Source organism: Neopelma chrysocephalum, unplaced genomic scaffold, assembly GCF_003984885.1.
Source record: "Neopelma chrysocephalum unplaced genomic scaffold, ASM398488v2 Primary Assembly neopelma1_78, whole genome shotgun sequence".
Taxonomy (NCBI): domain Eukaryota; kingdom Metazoa; phylum Chordata; class Aves; order Passeriformes; family Pipridae; genus Neopelma; species Neopelma chrysocephalum.
In genome coordinates, this window is record NW_020897739.1 from 657989 (window position 1) to 677096 (window position 19108).

General features: G+C 41.0%; 1 long non-coding RNA gene across 1 annotated transcript; it reads right to left on the reverse strand.

The window, feature by feature from the left end:
- Window positions 1–1775: 1775 nt before the first annotated feature.
- LOC113970717 lies at window positions 1776–16420 on the reverse strand. Its single transcript, XR_003535292.1, has 9 exons — window positions 16206–16420; window positions 15903–15996; window positions 14071–14412; window positions 13086–13161; window positions 9264–9420; window positions 8372–8586; window positions 4898–4990; window positions 3233–3372; window positions 1776–1957 (listed from the first exon to the last, which is right to left on the reverse strand). It is a non-coding gene; the product is annotated as an uncharacterized LOC113970717 (long non-coding RNA).
- Window positions 16421–19108: the final 2688 nt, after the last annotated feature.

Here is a 19108-nt window from a genome sequence, read left to right on the forward strand (position 1 = left end):
CTTCCCCTTGCCCGAGTCAATCCTACACAAATTAACTTGGGCTCCTACGTTCTCCTTGTCTCCTCTCACAGCCTTTCACCAACCAGGTATTTAAAATAAGTATTTCCTTCCTCCATCACTTGCTAATGTCTGTTGTCAGCCCAAGGTGAGAGAGACAGAAATTCACGGAGCGGGATCCCAAGGCTGCCCATTCCTTTGGAACCTGATGCTTTATTTCAGCAGCTCTGCTGGGTCCCAACTCTTTCAAAGCTTTCCATTTCTTGCCAGCTCAGGGGCTCCAGTTTCAAGGTTTTCTTTACGGTAACTCCTGGCTGTCCCAAGCCAAATGTACATATTTTTCGGCATAGATAAATCCCTTTCTCTCACATCTGAGAGTAAGACAAATATATGGGCATTCAATATGTCTTACTATTTAACAGGGACAGAAACAAGGCGGCCAAGGCAATAAATTCCAGGAGAGAGGCTTCTCCCAGAGGACCAGAAGGAAGTAAATGAATAGAGGTACATATGTGAGGCAAGGCTGAGTCCCTAACAAGACATCTGTGGAAGGGAGGGAGAGAATAAATCTCTCCCTTACTCTCAGAGGAACTTCATTAATCTTGCCTCAATTAGGCTTTTCTTAACTATTGCTGTCCCCCCGTGAGCAAGCAAATAAAAATCCATAGGAAGGGTGGAAAGAGGAGAGCCACAGCCAAGGCAGAATGTTGCCTTTGGATGCCTGGAGAAGGAACACCTTCCATTTTCACTCCAGTGGGGTACAGAGTGTATCTCCTGTTCAGTAACAGAAAGGCACAGTCGCTTCTCATGGCCATGGTTCACTCCCCCACACACAGCAATTCCCGTGGTCTGTGTAAGGCAAATGTTCCTTCCCTGGGGAAGTCTCTTTATAAGGTGCTGACAACCAGTGATCTGCTAATCTGACAATCCCAGAAGGTGTGTTTGTACCCCCACAGCAGAGCAGGCAAGAACACCAGGATGCACCCATATGTGCCTTAGGTATGTGGGAAGTGGGAATTCAGAGGAGACCTTTGCAGGCTTCCACATGTAACCTCCAGACGTGCCAGTGTTGAGGCGTTTAATCATCTCCTGTGGGCAAATGACACAGAATGCAGGAACAGGCACCAAAATTATTCACAGCTTTCTTACCCAAGTGCTGTTTACATTTGTTGAAAGCCCAATCTGCTGCAGTCAGCGAGATCTACCTTCTCTATTTCTGCCAAAAAAAAAAAAAAAGAAGAGTATATATCTCTTCATCTGCCCATCCATCCACCCATCATCATCTCCTGTATCACAGCACCACAATTCCCTATAGCCAGCACTGGATTAACACAAGGTAGTGGTTCCCCACCCAACTTCTACTCAGAGCTTGAACTCTGGGAGGCTGGAGCCATCCCATATTCCATGTTTTCTCAGTGCCCAGCACAACAGCAGCCCTCGGGTGACCTCCACATGGTCCCTTTTTCCCTGTCCTTTGCTTACATAATGCAGATGATTCATTAATATGAAGTCGCCCGGAACACGGAACATCTGGGTCTGCTTTTTATTTTTTTCCTTATCCTGTGAAGTTGTCAAGTCAGCTCTGGGATATTTTGTCTAAAGTTGATCCTCAGAAGGTTCATGTAATTAGGATGAGAAATCCTTTCCAATTTCAGCTTTTGGGGGATAATCCCATGTTGGTATATGCTATTTCCTGGTGGGTGTTTCTGTCAGGAGAACATCTTTCTTCCTAGCTGTGTCCTTCAAGTAGTTTTGGAAAAGATAATCCTTGAGTCATTAACACTTTCTGTGGCCCTGTTGAGCTTGGCAGCGTTTTCTTACCCCATACTTCTCAGCCATTTTTTTCCCTATGCATATTCCCAGGAAAGGCTCCTCCATCTGTTTGGCATTCTAATGCTGGGATGAGGCTCTGTTTATTGGGGGATGTGGCTGTTTCCATGTAGGGCGTTATCAGTTTTTCCTGTAAAAACATACCAGCTTTGTAAATTTGAGGACAATGATTTATGGCCCAAATGCTGCTAATTCTCTCATTACTGGTCAAACAAGGACTTTTTTTTTCAAATGTCAGATAACAGATGTTGAGGAGAAATTTTATCTCCACTTCTTCCCAGACTACCATTTGAGCTAGCAGGGAAAAAGGGAGGAGAAGGGAGAGCTGGACACAGATTTTAAACACATTTGGTTTTAATCAGCATTTTAAACCTGACCAGTTCTATAGTTAATTGCATTTTTTCCTCTATTTTGGTCACAATGTCATACTTTGAAATCTGATTCAAAATTGACAAACTAATCAGTACTTTATAAAGTTCATCTGGGGTTTTTTTTAGATGTAGTGATGTCACAACACAATTAGTCAGTTACTCTCGGTTTTAATAACAAAAAACCCCAAACAAACAAACAAACTCCCAAATTAACCTCCATTGTAACAAATGTGTTTGTATTTTTCTTAGCAAGGAGTTACTGTTGCTACAATTGCAGCAAAGTGGAGATAAACAGCTGGAAAAATGCCTATGGGACACACTTCATAGCCCAGAACTTGATGTAAAGTCTAGAAACATTAATTAATATTAAACATTCCATGGTGTAAGAGGCAATTATTACTTATATTACAACTATCTAGAAGGACACAACACTTTAGTCTGGCTGTATTAGATTATTGCATGGCTGGTGATTCTCACCCATTGTGAAATCCTTTTAATCCACTTCACAATTTTCAGTCTTTAACCAAGATCTCTGTTGAGATTCAATTTTAATTGAATGCATATTAAGTAATTGTTAAATATTGGACATTTATAAATTTTCTTGACCTTGAACCTAATTATATATTTTACAGGGAGGCAAAATAGTTGATTATGATAATAATATATAATATAATCAGTATATAGTTGATTACACACTGGATGACATCTTGATGTATATATCTTGCTATCACAAAAAAAAAATCTGTATGTAGACAATAATAAGAAGAAAATTCTAAAAAAGCCCAATCTAACAACTTCACGTTATTGCCATGTCATGAGCCACAAGATTCCAAGAGTACCTGAAATTCCCTGGAGAGCTCAGAACCAAGACTGACTCAATTATTCACCTGCCTTTGATGATGCATTTGCTGAGTTGTTTTGTTGGAAAACGAGGAAAATATTTGGTTTACTCTTATATTTAGTTAGTGCTGGAGATTTTATGCTGTATGTTCTCATTTTATAGCAAAACCTTCTCATCACTTGGATGCACCCACCTTTTACCTGTTCCCCATGTGCATCCCTCAGGAGTAAGGAAAATGTTCTGTCTCACTTTTAGGCAAACCGTGGCAATATCCTCTGTTTGCTTCTGTTCCAAAACCTCCCGCTACTGGAATCTAAGCGCCTTCTTTGCTCCCTTGATGGAAAAGATTTAAAATTTGTTTAAGTAACTGAATTAAGAGCAGCAAATTTGTCATCTTTCTCGGCTGCCTCGGCCAAAGCTGCTCCTAATGCTGATCCAAGCCCCAGTGCTCCCCCTGCATCCCTATCCCACGCTGGCAGATGCTGAGCCTGCGTGTCCACCCTCGGGGGATGGAGCCATAAATGTCTTCCTCAAACCCTCATCCAGCCCCGTTCCCCACACAGCAAAACTTAATGACTTCGCAGAGGAGTCCAAAAACAAACAAGGCCCCTCACTAAAAGCAATTCCAGTTGGAGTTGACTTGTCCTTGCTTGACCTCAGCCTCCTCAGCTCTTGCTCTTTAAAATCTGTGTCTTCCGTGGGTGGTGCTCATGGCATCTCCCTGACAGGGATGAAAGGCAGCCCTGAACAACCAGTTTATTATAGAGTAGATCTGTGACCAAAAAGGGAATGATTTCCCATTAAATTGAAGGGATGCAGAAATAGGATTGAAGAAAATGAATCCAGCTGATGTGAAATGCATGGCCTGAACGGTCTGGGCACCAGTCTTGGTGACAGTGGGGAATGAAGTTTATAGCTTTTGGCATAGAACTGAGGCAGATTCGTGGTGTTAAGTGTTTTGTCAGTGTTTATGGGCTGGGGCAAAGCTTAATATGTGCTAGAAAGCAGAGGGTAAATAAAAAGATATGAGTCGGTTCTGTTGGTTTGGTTTGTTGGGTTTTTTTTCCTGAAAACTCACATTTTAGAGCTGATGCTGTGCTTGGTGAGAACCCAAGTCATGATTTCTGCCTGTCTGGGTTGGCAGGACTCAGTGTTTGTTACCAGCATGGTGTTGCTGTGAACACTTCTACAACAAAAATCACAGAATCATGGAACCACTAACGTTGGAAAAGACCTCCAGGATCATCATCAAGTGCAACCACGGCCACTGAACCCATTGAATGAATGATATGTTCTGAAGATTGAAATTTGACTGAGAAAAACATAGGAACATATTTTCTGTTCATTTTGGTGATACAGGCCAACATAAAACTCGGGGGGGGGAAAGTTTGTTCTGTGAGGTTGGATACGCTGCTAATAAATAAAAAATGAAATCAGATTACAAACACCAGATCCTCACGCAATGTAATTCACTTCCCTTCCACTGATTTAAGCAAGTATTAAATTGATTTAAAGGCAGCTCTGTCAACTTCTATCGCCAAGGGGTTTGGTTCTGAATATCTAAGAACTTGATTTCTTCAAGTCTTTTATATTTATCATTCCCATGGTGCACAGAGAGGCTGAGCATGTCTCTGCCAGACAACTGAACAAAACCCAGATCCCTCACCACGTGACCTTGGTTTAGATCATTCCATGTAGGGACACATATGGATATAGAAGTACATTTTCTTTATATATATTAAAAAAAAATAAATAAATATATATTTTATATATACCTGAAAATAAGCAAAACTACACAGATGACATAGATAACTTATTAAATTATATATATTTATAAAAATATTAACAAAAAAATTACCACTTCCTTATGGCTTGATCCCATGCCTTGTCTTTGCTCCCTCACGTGTATTCATTCTCTTTTCACACTGCCTTGCCCCTGAAGGATCAAGGTCTGTAACCAGAGAGAGAATAACTACTGTAAATCTCAAATTACAATAATCCAGGATTTAAGAAGTAAAATGGTACCATTAGAGCAGATAATTGTAACTCTGGAGAAATAGGTCAGAGCCGCAGTTCATCTCGGCGCTGCTACCAACAAATGAGGTCAGGTTTTGCTTTCTTTATGTGCTGTTGCTTTAAAAGAAAAGAGCTTTTTTTTTTATTCTGTATTGGTGGGGAGTGAATTCCCAGGCAGCAACACTAGAAGAGATAAAGAGTAGGAATTAAATCTCTGGTCTGTGTGGCCTTGGGTATCCAGTCCCACCCAACACAGGCACAAGTCAGTGCTCCTTTCAATATTCCTTATAAAATCACAAGCATTGTTCCAATTTAGTTCCATGCAACATGCGTGCAAACATGACAGGATTTTCCAAACATCCTGAAAACATAATAGCATTTTCCAAATACCCTCAGTGTAAAGGATAAACGTGCAGGCTCCTCTCCACCACGGCACGTGCACGCTCGGGATACTTCTTAGAGAGAAATTGTCTCCATAGTACAACTAAAAGAAATGAAAATAAGAACCCCAGCACTTTCTGTAATTGCTTTTGTGGAATGTAGTCAACCAAGGAAGAATTTCGTGCAGCTGGTAAAGGTGGTGTGACTACAAAAAAAATACAGCCTTCCTATAAATTCCCTGGGATCCCTGAGGAAACCTCAGGAAACAGGCTATTGCAATGCAGATTTGCACGGTTCCCTGAGGAATACTGCACTTCCACAAATCCTTCCCTGAAGAGATTTAGCTTTTCAACAGTTTGTGCTCAAGTACAATTAATTTTGATGGCCCCTGCACGATTACAAGTCTAATGTTTAGGTTTGCTATCAATTACCACATCAGACTCTTCCTGGGTCACTACTCCATGAGCTACTATGGCTTTACTTATGTTGTAGCCATCTCCATCCTCTCTGGAAATAAAAAGCTTGGGGCACATGGGTCTATCTGAACCAGCTGAAGTGTAAAGGAACAGTAATCACAATAAATAAACAAATAGCCACTCAAGGGTTTTGCTGTCAGGTATTAGAAGCGTGGAAGAAATTAATGGACACCTCCTCTGTTCTACATCCTGAGATACAAGCTGAGTTTTGATTCAAACAATAGATGTTGATGTGAATAATAAGACCTGTGTGCAGGCCTTGTGTGCAAGCATTTGCTAATTAATGCAGTTTGTTAATGGCAAGTATTGGGACAGATGTTGTAAAAACCCAATCAGCCTGTGCTAGGAGTGACCTGTTAGTTCTTTTCTGATTAAAAAAGTTTATCAGGAGCCCCGAGAGTTTGCAGTCGAGCCTTCCTTAAGTTTTCTGCTTCGATATTCATCTATATACATCATCTATGAAATATTTACAGAGGAAACCACTTAAAACAATGAAATATGAATGAGTCCTTTGGTGGAGGCGATGCATTTTCTCTGCCAGGTTTTACCCAGAGCGGTATTTGGGGGGGTTTATGCAGGGATGGGATCCTCTAATGAATCTGGCCAAGGGGAAATCAATAAGACAGTAATTAATTTAACTCCTTCTCCCTATTTTTCAAAGTGACAGATTTATGATGGGCCATGAAAAAAACATTAAGCATTATCTTTTTCCCTCTACTGGAGGCAGGGTGGGTAGATGAAGATAACGGGGCTGTGGCCGTTCCCTATCTGACACAGGGATCTGCTGGTCACAGAGGGAAGTTCTGACCTAAAGGAAAGGGCACAAGGGAACAAGGAAGAGCTGGGAATAGCAGGAGAACAGGCTTGGTTATGTGACTGCCTGGAGCAATTCTGGAGGAACCACTACCAAATGACAGCTGTCACTAGGAATAACCACGGCGTATGGGGCACTTCCCAGGAAAAGACAGTGAGATTAAACCATAAAATCACAGAACAACAAGCACACATTGCATTTGGTGGGGTTCTTTGCATTTATCTTTATTTGACCCCATTTATGAGCCATTTGAATTGCTGTACTTAGAAAGAAAAATTACTTTCCCTACAGCTTCAATTTGGGTTTTTTCTTTTATTATTTTTCCCCAGATATCCTCCTCTTCCTTCTCTCTCCTTTTCCTTTCAATGTAAATAATAGAATGATTCTAACAGCCATACCAGCTGCTGAAACCGAGAAATCAAAGCAATAAAAGAGCATTTAAGCCACCACTTGTATATTCATTCTCCCTTTCTATAAAGTCAGCAAGTTTCTTATATTCTTGATATTATATAATATCTTTTTATTCTTGACTATAAGTATTTTTCAACATTGTCTCTATCCCCACATGCGAAAATTCCTTTTATCTTTAGGCTTTTACCACTTAGTCACCAATATAATGAAACCCAGAAAGCCTAAGAACCCCTGACAGTTCACATAAACTCCAAAGCTGTTCCACTGAAATTTGATAGAAATAGTTGCAGTCGCAATATTTGGATCACCACAGGAATTAAACAAGGGCTTGAGTGACTTTTTATGGATAAAATGTACAATAACCACTTTCCTACAAGAGTACAAAGACAGTAAACTGTTTCTGTGTGTTAAACTTTTCTTTTTTAGTACTAATTTCCCCTCTCCTTGATCAAACTGAAGGAACTACTAAAGCTCGTGAAAAACTACCACAGTTTCAATTTAGACCACTTCAGTTTAGTGAGCACTTTCAATTTAAAATACACACTCCAGCAATTCCTCTCGACCAAATACAAAATACTTTCCTTTACAGCTGCCCAGAATAATACAGGATTTGAGCTCTCTTAACTCTTACTCTCCAAACTCCAAGGGGAAAATATTATTGCATGCTGAGAGTCATTACAGCCATTCCAGCCAAGTTATTAAAAAACCTGTACTTTCACCAGCCTGTGCTGATACTTTCTGAGCAATAATGGAGATTTTGGAAGTTTTTGTAGGTAAGTGTTTTTCAGCATCTGTGTGGTCAGGTTGTACCCACTCCAGCACCTGCAGAACTCATGGGTGGCTCTGTTTATCCCAAAGGTGTTCGTGTTTGGAGGAGGTAAAATGGCTTTGTAAGCCAGCAGGAAGAGCCTGCTCCCAGGAATTGCTGGAGGGAAGTGGAGTGGAATCTTCCAAAGGTGGAAAGCTGCACTTCAAGCGCGTGCAGATATTAAACAGAAGTCTTGTCACGGTTTAGTAAAGCAGAATCAGAGTTTACAACCTGCTGAGTGCCTCTGCATCTCACCTGCCTGGACATTTCCCTGTGTTTAGACTGGACAGGCCAACTTTCTCCAAGCATTTCTCCTCCTAAGGATGAGCAACACATCACCACTCCCAACTTACAACTCCCACAGCTTCCCAGGAAAAACCACTTGATTATATGCAATACATGAAAATTATATTAGAATACACTTACCATACATGGTGGGTGCAAATCCTGGGCAACTTTAGCCTCTTCCAACTCATTCCCTTGGCTATTGCACTCCATAATGCCAAATCCTGCCAGGCTGTGGGGCTTTTGCTGTGCTAAGGTGCTGCTTCCACTTTGAACCTGAATTCTCTCTACTCCTTCCACTTATATGATTTAAGGTCTTCAGTCCTTACACAATTACTTTCCATTTTCTGTATGGACTATTTATTTTACATCCAAAAAGAAGAACGAGGGAAAAAGGAAAAAAAAGGAATACCTTAGCAAAAGGTGAAAGCATATGTTCCTTCTTTGTGATGTTATATCCACTCTGGGAGCAGAAAAGGTTGTCAAGTCTCTTCTATCTTGAATATATTTAGTAAATTAAATCTCTGTCTAATCATTTAATTGATTTTCGTACTTCACAAGGAAGATAATAAAACAACTTGAAAAAATGTGTACTCCTTCTTCCCAGTGTTTTTCTCCTATAGTTTGCTATATATTATTTCCAAGATAATGAATATCAGTGCATAGCTATCCTCTAACTCATCTGGTTTTACTTTAGTCATCCTGAAAAACTTGGGAGTTGTTTTTCAATTGTTTTTACACCCAATTCAACTAGTAACTCATAACATGCAGATCAGCTAAGTGAGAAAAAGAAAAGGTCAGGACAATCAGGAAAATTTTTAAAGAGGAGTATTTAGTGTAATCAAGTATTTGTTAATGCTTTGCCCTTCTACATGATTACTATTTTCTGGTTTAAAGTCATTTGTTGCAAGAAAAGGTCTCTCTTATTCCTGAAATACCTTAAGAATGCATTTAGATATTTCCTGAGGTTTAATATATTTGGGAAAGTTGTCTCAGAAGCCTATTAGTTGACTTTTACTCCTTTTTGACTTACCTACACTGTTTGACACAAGCCTTTGACGTAGCTGTAATTAAATGCTGTTGGTTAACTTCTGTCTGAATCCAGCTGGGGCTGAGGTATCCCAAAATAATGACAGGCTCCAGGATGCCTTTTGGGAGTTGGTGTTGTATCCTCAAAAGCTGGAACAGAACTGTACCGAAATTATAGTTCTATATGTGATTTATTCTTAACACTGAGGCCAACTTTTAATTCCTGACCCCTGTGCCAGTCAGACTTTGCATCTCATCACTTCCCATCAACACTCATTCTTACTCAGAGATTACACTTCACTTACAATAAATCCACCAACCTGGTGCATTTTTTTACTGCAGTTTTCTGGCTAGTAGTAAAGCATTCTAATTTATTGAGCCAAATCTTTGCATTTTCACAGAAGCTTTACTCACTCCTTAAATTTGCCTCGTGAAATCCAAATAATTCCAATATTATACATTAGAAAATAGTCAGACTTCTGCATAAGAATTACTGGTAAATTATTTGCTGACACAGCTCACTGTTCACACACATCCACAATCACACTGCTACACAGGTATTTTTTTAACCTGTACAAGACCTCTCTGATGGTTTTTCCTAAATCAACCTCGGTGGGTTAAATAGCAAGGTCAGGGTTATGTGGTTATTAAATTGCCAGGATTAGGAAAAAATATCTATCATTTCCCATAGAGAAATGAGAAAATTCAGTAATACCAACAAATAAATAACACCTCTACTGCCTAAAAGCAAAATAATTCTGAAAGAACGGGCTTAAAAAGTGTTAGTTGTATTGCAAACTCAAAGGAAAACTGAGATTAAAACCAAGCTGAAGAGCAATTATGCCAGTACACCCTCCATTATTCCTCTGGAGGATTAATGCACTGTCCCAGGTTGCTCCAAGCCCTGTCCAGTCTGGCCTTGCACACTTCCAGGGATGGGTCTGGGATAGTTGTACCTCAGCAAAGGCTCTGTTGAAGGGAAAAGCCGGTGTTTGGATTTGCTCTAGATGTCCCTGCAGCTGTGAAACGTGGATGGCAGTGTTGCTGGAACAACCTCTCTTGGGAGGTTTCCTGTACTTTCTGCTTGCAGCATTGCCAAGAATATTCCTAAGGCAGCTTTTTCACAGTGACTCGGAATTTCACACTCTAGATGAAAGCAATTCGAAAGCAACCAGAGTTTAAAAGAAACAGAGTATTTCAGGTTAGCTGTGTTAAACTGGAGAAATGAGCAGGCTTAGAGGGAAAGATTCTTTCTTTTGGAATCCAGAATGGATCTTTTGGATCCAGGATGTCTCTGGATCTCTGCCTGTAGCTGGAAACAACTGAAATGGCACAGTAGCATAGCTGGCTTATCCATGTTTTTAAAAAGTAGTCTTCTCTTAGCCTGGGGAAATATATTCCTGTAGGATTTTATCCTCTACGTGCTTAAGAATTCCACATCAAGCACTGCGTGGTGTTTTACCCACGAAACTCCAGGCAGGAGAAAGCTCTGCTCCCCATGACCTGTGGGAAAGGTCGCTGGTCTCTGGAGAAACCTCCCAAAGCAGCCTCCAGTCCGTGTGTGTGCGAAGGCTCACACGAGAAATATTTCCATCTCCAGCTTCCCCGAGGACATCTGTTTCATTTCTGACTTTTTTTTTGTAAAAACCACCTCTATGTCAGCAGCTGAAAAACAAGGAGACGTGCTGGAGTCGGCTCTGGAAGTGCTCCTGAGCTCTCACATGGGCTGTGCTTGATGCCAAAGAGTTCCAGCACTTGGGTCTCACCGGAATGTTGTCCGTGGTGTCACCACGGGCACAGCTTCCAAGTCCTGCAGATTTAATGAGCCTGAGCACGCTTCTCACATCCCCAAGCACAGCAGCTGGAACCTGAAACAGATATCCCAAGCTTCCTTTCCTAAGGATGGTATGTAGAGAGGGCCTAAGGCGAGCTATCAACACCCAGAAGCCATCGATTTAGGAGGATTTATGGATGGAAAAGTAGAGATGCTCAAATTCCAGGGTCAGGATGCTTCATACAACTATTTGTCTTGTTGTGAGAGTAAGTTTGCTAACATCATATGATAACACAAGTCTCTTGGCTTATCTTTGGTTGCATAAACATGGTTTTGTACTAAATATACACATAGACAGTGACTGAGAATACATGTTTTAAACAGTCATCTACTGGTGTGAAAACCCAGATGAATGCTTTTGTTGTCTGGGGGTTTTTTGTTTCAAAACTGGATGAAGAACCAACATGTTTTCTGCTTTACAAGCCAATTCTGCCTGTATTTTTTCCCAGAGGCCAAGTATGTAAAGCCAGAGTCTTCATTTGCAGGGAACTCTGTAGTTATCTTCCATGCTTCTCTAATCCCATGTTGTCTCTAATTCTACATTTCACAGCCCAAAAACTTTTAGGTCCAGCTGAACAACCCGCAGAGCATTGTCCCTTACTCCAAGAGCTGGTTGTTATTCTCCCAGAGCTGCAGAGAGCTTGTTCCAGATAGAATCCCAGCTTTTCTCTCATGCTCCTCATGTGCCTGTTCTTCACAGGAGCTGCTGCTAAACATGAGAAACATGGAGAAAGAAGTCACAGCCACAGCATTCATGGAGAACATGAAAAGATATATTGTATTTTTCAGGGAAGAATGCAGCTTGGAAGGGAATGAGAATGAATCACAGTGAATCATTTTCACTCACTGAACTTAGTACAGAAATGGGGGGAGAAGGGCTGAGTGTGAAAATATTCCCTCTCTCATTCTATAAAGTAACAGCTAAACCTTCTCAGGACTCCTTTGAAAGCTGTATGAAACATTTGGTGTAGATACACTTTCTGTATAAGCCTTTGGCAGAGTGAAATCATACAGGAAGAAAACCCACGGGCTGATTGAACAGGGGCAGCAAGTGCTACGATGGCAAGATTTGGGATTTAGAGAGTTTCGTAGAATTATAGAATCATTCAGGTTGGAAAAGCCATCTAAGATCATCGAGTCCAACCGTTTCCCCAGCACTGCCAAGGCCACCAAGTGCCACATCTACACATCTTTTAAATCCCTCAAGTGATGGTGACTCAAACGAAGGCACGGTTATAAAAACATTGCAATAAACTGTATTTTGATCAAAGTTACTCCGGTCATTCTGGAGAGAAAACACCTTCAAGAAGATCAAAAGGCAGTCTGGCACCCTTCTCAACTGGAAATCCTTTGAAGAGAACGAGCTAAATCGATGAGGAACCGATGAAGAGCTGAGGAGGAGGGATGGGAACTGAAACTCGCAGGGGTAAAAGTCACAAGGAGAAGACCAGCACATACCCCAGGATTCCAGTAGGAGTGTTCAATTCCTCCCCCCCAAGTGGTTCTTGGATGAAGCAATAAGTGCAGCTGTCTCTGGAGAAGGAGGGTAACAGTGTTTACCAAGTCCATTTTGCACTGACTCATCTCCACACCGCGTTACTACAAGTTGGCCTCTGCTGGGGAAGAAAGCTTGGCAGGAGGAGATTCCTCTCTTGCTCAAGGTCTTCTTGCTGACTAGCAAGGGCCAAGTTCTCCAGAGGAGCTGGAAAAGCTGCCAGGAAGCGTAACTCAGTGTGTTTTTCTTTTCTTTCTTGGTCACAAAAAGGAGTTGCTGCCCAGTACCACAGAAGATGCAAGTACTCCCTTCCCAATCCTTACCAGGTAAAAAGGAAGAGCTCCAGAATACTGAGGATTCCCCTGATACCCCAACCCAGAGCTCTCTGTGCCCTCCTCTCCACCGCCCCCCCTTTATTTTAAAATAAAAAGAATGACCTCACCCTTTCTTTGGAAAAAATGAATACACTACAAAGCATCTTAATGACAAATCCTTACTGGGATGAGTAATTTTTTGCTGGAGAACAGCACCTGGAGTAGGAGGTTTTTGTGTTTGGTTTCAATCTACACACACCTTCATGGGGAACATAAAGAATTATAAGATGATCAGAGGGCTAGACCAGGAAATTAGAATTGAAAAAACAATTAGAAAGAGGGTGCACATTTCTAATGATCTGGGTAATTAAACATTGGAACAATTTAGCAAGATTGGGGCGGATTTTCCATATGGTTTAACATGTTTGTACTTAGACTGCTTCATAACATGGTATCTGTAGCAAATTTATAAACACAGTTTGCTAACACAGATTTTTGCTTCAACTTGCAGCAAGTGCATAAATAGATTTGAAATCGTTCACAGGAAGGCTAATTAAAAAAATGAATCACTGTATCAGCCACGCTGGTGATCCCACCCACCCTTCAGACAGCACAGGGAGAGTTCAACCGATCTCCAAAAGGGCAGATTGGGTTAGAAAAGAAAAATAATATTCATAAGAGATTTATAATTAAAGCCAAAGATTCATTTCCGTTGGAAACAGATGGTCAGGCAAAGGGATAATTTAGCTAAAGCCTGTGCTTCAACTTGCTAACAAAAGCATGGATTTAATCTTCCATCCAGTTGCACAGGGTAACCTGTTTATTGCGCATTATGGATCAGGGAATATCTGCACCACTTAAAAACCAGCGCTGCTGCTTTCAGCTAAAAGAAATTAAAACTGCAAGTGAGGAGAAAAATGAACAAGACTTCTAAAACTCCAGGGGAGAATGAAAGACTGAGGGCTGGGTGAACGGGGAGGAACCTACCGTGGTGATAATGGGGGTAGATATCGAAGATATCACTGAGATGTTGTGGTGGGTAAGTGGAGGGCATTGGATAGACAACAAAGAGGATGTTTTTCTTTGTTTCTTTAAGGTGAACTAAGGAACCAGTTGCAGTATTGTATGGACAAATCTCAGTGACAGCACTGGAAACACACTTTCATACCTTGGGAAGTCTTCTATCTCAGGAGACAACGTGGAAGAGAGTCACTGACGTATTTTCTTCTGGGAATAAAGGAAAGGTGTTGGTAACATTACATCTAAGCTGGTTTTCCTTCCACCTACCCTCCCCATAATGAATAATTTTGGTTCACTGCTGTCACACCTACCTTAGGAATTCCCCAAATGCCCATTTAAGCCAGCGTGCATCTCACCTGGACACCTGTGCACAGCAGCAACTACAAACCCTCAAACCTGCCCTACTTTCCTCATTAAAGCTGTTAATGCTTCCAGCAGTACTGACACCCTTGCAGGGCAACTCTGCTTCTGTTCATATTTTCTGGAAGTACTTGGTGAAAAAAAAAAGAAAGCATGAAATAAATGATCTTCGGGGAAATCATATCAGTAGGCAATTACAGACTGAATAATTCTGGAATCAGAAGACAGATGGAGTGAATTTCCTCATTCACCAGTGATAGACCAGCACATTGCACTCAGAATGAGGATTTGTCCACAGCCATGGAAATGGAGCAGCTATTTTATGGCACTGATTACTCACCTACAAGATCTTCAACATGTTCTGTTGGGAAATGCAACCACTAAAACACTTCAGTTATGCAAGAGACCCTGAGGGCTATATCTGAATAAATATAATATCTCTGATTTAAATAAGTGGAAATTAAACAGGGCCTACTCTCTGGGATCGGGAAATGAGAAAAAGTGACTTGAAAATTTATTCCATAGAGAAGGACATCTGTATTTTCCTTGAATTGGACCTTATAGGCATGGCTGGTGTTAGTATATTTTGAGATATAAAATATAGTAAGACAGTTTATTCTGTATCCTTTCTCTTGTCTAGATTTTCATCTCATGTTTAGCACTGGGACTTCTAGAAAATGACTGCAGGAGATGAGACAAAGAATGGAAATGGTGTGAGAAAACATCAAATCCTTTTTCTGGGACAGTTTCAAATTTGAGGTTTTTCAGGTTTTTATAAGAATAAACAACACCTAAGGAATAAAAGATTGCCTGACATGGACCAAGAAAAACAAACACAAACTGCACAGGCAGTTCCCTGCCTGGGAGTGCCATCCCAAGCCCGGAGCAGCAGGGGATGCTCTAGGCTCAGTGCAGCCCACAGGGCAGAGTCTGAGGAGTGCTCCTTCCTCCTCAGAAGGGAATATTCCTCTATATAGTTTGAGTGACACTAATATTGGAATATTTTATTCACTTTTGATGTCCACATTTTTCACGGTCTACTGAAAATCTGGAGAAGGTGTGCAAAAAAGCCTCAACTTGTACTTGGGAACTGGAGAAAGTGCCATACAATGATTAGGCTCCATGGAGCCAATCTGTTCAGCTTCTAAAAAACCTGAAATGTTGGAATACAGATGTACAATCATAAGAGGAAAACACCAGGTGCCAAATGACTCTTTGTCTTGGGGATAAAAATAACATAAGGCTGGAATCTACAGCCAGACAAAAAATCTAATTAGAAAGAAGGCATATTAACTCAGTATTAACTCAGATATTAACTACTGCAAAAGATTTTCAATGGGAAGTAATAGATTCTTAATGTTTTTCTGATGTAAATCACAACTGGATGTTTTTCTTCGTGTTAGTTCATGAAACAGTTACCTTCTAGTTAAATAGAATTTACTGGGTCTGAGTAATGAAATGGGAATTAAAGACAAAGATAGGAAATGGCAATCTGAATCCTGTGTCTTTAGCAAGACACTGTGTATTTCACAAGGCTACTGTGTAAATAGGGCAATGCAAACTGTTATTATCTGCTTATGAATTCAGCTGAATTTAGGATTATGCTGTAGGAGATGTTACCTGTGTGTCTCTGAGGAACGACCATGACTAAGAGGAGAAAGATTTTAGCTGGACTTCAAGGACTGTCTCCCAGTACAAGTCCTCATACTGGTCTCTGCTGGCACGGATGGGAAGGAAAAAGATGTCAGTGAGATCTCAGCCTGCTGAGAATCTTCCACTGATTTCAGCACAAGCATCCCATCAGTTCAGTCAGTGCGTGGGAGTAAGAGAGTGATGGGAGAGAAGGACAGGAACCACAAAGGGCACCACTTCATCTCAGCCCGCTCATTAGCAGGGATAACCATGGGCTCTTGGCATACTCACACGTTAGGAAGTTTAATGACTGCTGTTAAGGACTCTGTGGCTGTGGGAGGCTGAGGAGAGCACTGAAAACAGCACAGCCTGTTCCTCCTGACACAAACCAGGCACTTCTTGTTCTTCTCTGCTGCCATTCCACGCAGGGGGTTCCTAAGCAGGCTTTCACGTCCGATGTTGAAAGCAGAATTAATTAGGTAGCCCTTTTACTTGCAAAGAGAAAAGAAAAAAATATCTAGTGGCAGTAAAAATCTCAAAGAAATCACGTCTAAAGACAAAAGGTTGTGAGTTGCTGAAGTCATCAGGGCGGAAGGCCAGGGCTCTGTGCTCCCCCTGTACTTTTGCAAATCCTTCTTTCTGGATTTCTTTCAAATCCTCCACTCCATAGCCACATAGTAATAGGAGATCAATTATTTAAGTCTATTAGAAAAGGCTCTGGCTAAAAGATTGCTTAGGGATCGCTTGAGAGCCCAAATGATTTGCTAAAGATAAACTGCACTGACCCAAAAGCTCCGATATGCTCTTTATCAGCACTAACTGTATTCCCTCCATCCAGAGTGACAAAATGTAATGGAATCTGCTAAAGAAAACCCAAATAACACTGGAACCAATTACTATCAATAAGGTATGCTGTCAGAGAAAGACTTTTAAAAGTGTTGCCCAGAGGTAAGAAATTACTAGTTACGCCCTTGACCTTCAAGTTTTGCCAGCATTCAGAGCTTTGAAGGTCGGGTTTTGTAAGAAGAAAATCAGATGATGATAGATTAAATACTTCTTTAATGACATACAGTTCACTCTCCCAAAATGTTCCTTTTAAGCAACTTGCAATTTCTTCATTCAAAGTATGACAGCAGTCACAACTTGGTACTCTTCATCTTCTCGCAGGGCCACATTTTCTCTCCTTCTCCAGCCATCTTAAAAAGTACAAATATATCTTGGTTTTCTGAAAGGAATTAATTAGTCTAATGCGTTAGACTTTGGCAAACCTCTCCAGATGTGCTGGATTCTCTGATCCTAGTGATGTCCTTTCCCAAAATGCCCTCTATACACCAATAATAAAGACCCATTCCTACTCATCAAGTCCCTCTTCCTCCTGCTGCAGCTCTGAGCTGTGTAAGTAAAGTGGAAGTAAAACCACATTTAAAGGAGGAATAAACATGCCCTTGCCACGTAATGCTCAAAAGCGATCTTTCTAAGCAAATCTAGGGAACAACAACAAACATCACAGCCTGCACTAATTTCAGGTGATTAAATACTTGACTTTTACTGAGACTCAGATGTTCATAAGGAATTTAAAAAATGTATCTTTCAGACAACGCTGGTATGACATTTCAGGACCCTGTTCTCCCCTCGCTATGGCAAGTCATAATAACAGCCATTAATCAATTCTGTTACTTCAGTCACAAGTTGAATTTCAGCAACACTGCGCTGATTATAACTGAAACGAATGGAATTTATGAAATAACTTTTATCCATATCATAGATTATACCTTTGTTGCAACATTAATTCAAATCCAGGCACTTAATTGTATCTTCTTTCCTGCTGTTATCTATATTTAATGTTATCAACTTGCTTGGCAGAGGTGAAAACAAGCATAACTCAGGGAAAGAGAATATTTTTGTATTTTCACACTGGCCTGCCTTTGACACAAATCCTCCACTTCATCAAGACCTTGACTTATGTTCCACAGAAAGGAAATCAAGTATATTACTGAGTACTCCTCTGAACAGGAATGGGGTGCTGAAGTGCAGCTTGTGTAATTTAATTGCTAAATTAAATCTTATGCTCTTTTTGTCCCCCTTGGGAATACACATTCTTTGCCTGTTCTAGGAAAGGAGAAAATAAAAGAGAGCAGCCACAGAATAGTTACTGCTGCCCTGAGAGTACAGTTCATTAAGTGAGTAGTCAACAGGCACATTGTATGTTCCAGTGTCTTTCTCTGAGCTAACATTATTTTTTTGGACAAGTGGACCTAACACTGAGAATGTATTTTATAGCAGCTGTGGTACAAAGCAAACTAGATTTTACTCACTTTACTTGAACATCACTGATGAATATTCACTGGGTTTAAAGCCAGATGACAAAAGGAACCTGTTGTTAGTCCTGGGAATGGCACATATCGAAAATCAACAAGTATTTTTTTCAGGACTTCTGTATAATGTACATTAATAGTTGGCGAACGTGCAGTCCTTCTTTCATACATCTCCTTATCTGAAAAAAAAAATCCTTTAAAACATACTAAAAGCTGTTTTCTTCCTTTCTTCCTTTCTTTCTTCAGAGATGTCCTGAACCACCTTTGGAGCAGAAGCTGGTAGATCCAGCATCCCCATTTGCACCAAAGAATTCCACTGTGAGGAATTCAGTATCTCCCCATAGTTTAAGGAGAATTCAGACATATTTCTTTTGTCTAATTGCATTGTGGAAACTACCCTCATTCTTTGTCATCAACCAAATCTGAAGCTCCTTCAATTAAAAGAAATGTCACCAGCAAGTCCTTTCCTAGTTTATTCCATAAATGCTGTTTTTTATAAAAGGTAAATGCGTGTAGGAGACCAGAGGAATGGTTGAGCGGCTCAAAACAACCAGGTGGGAAGTTTGGGGGGGAACAGGAAGAGATCTGCATAGATGGGACTGCCACTGCTCCACCCCCATCCCCTTGAGCCTTAGTCAGCCTCTGGTCCACACTGGAATGGCAGCGGCCGACCCTATGGTCTGCCCTAAAATGGCAGAGTGAGCCCATGGCCCGTCACAAAATAGCAGATGAACCCATGACCTCTCACAAAATGGCGGATGAACCCATGGCCTGTCACAAAATGGTGGACTGACCCATGGCCTACCCCAAAATGGCGAAGTGAGCCCATGTCCTGCTGCAAAATGGCAGACCGACCTATGGCCTGCCCCAAAATGGTGG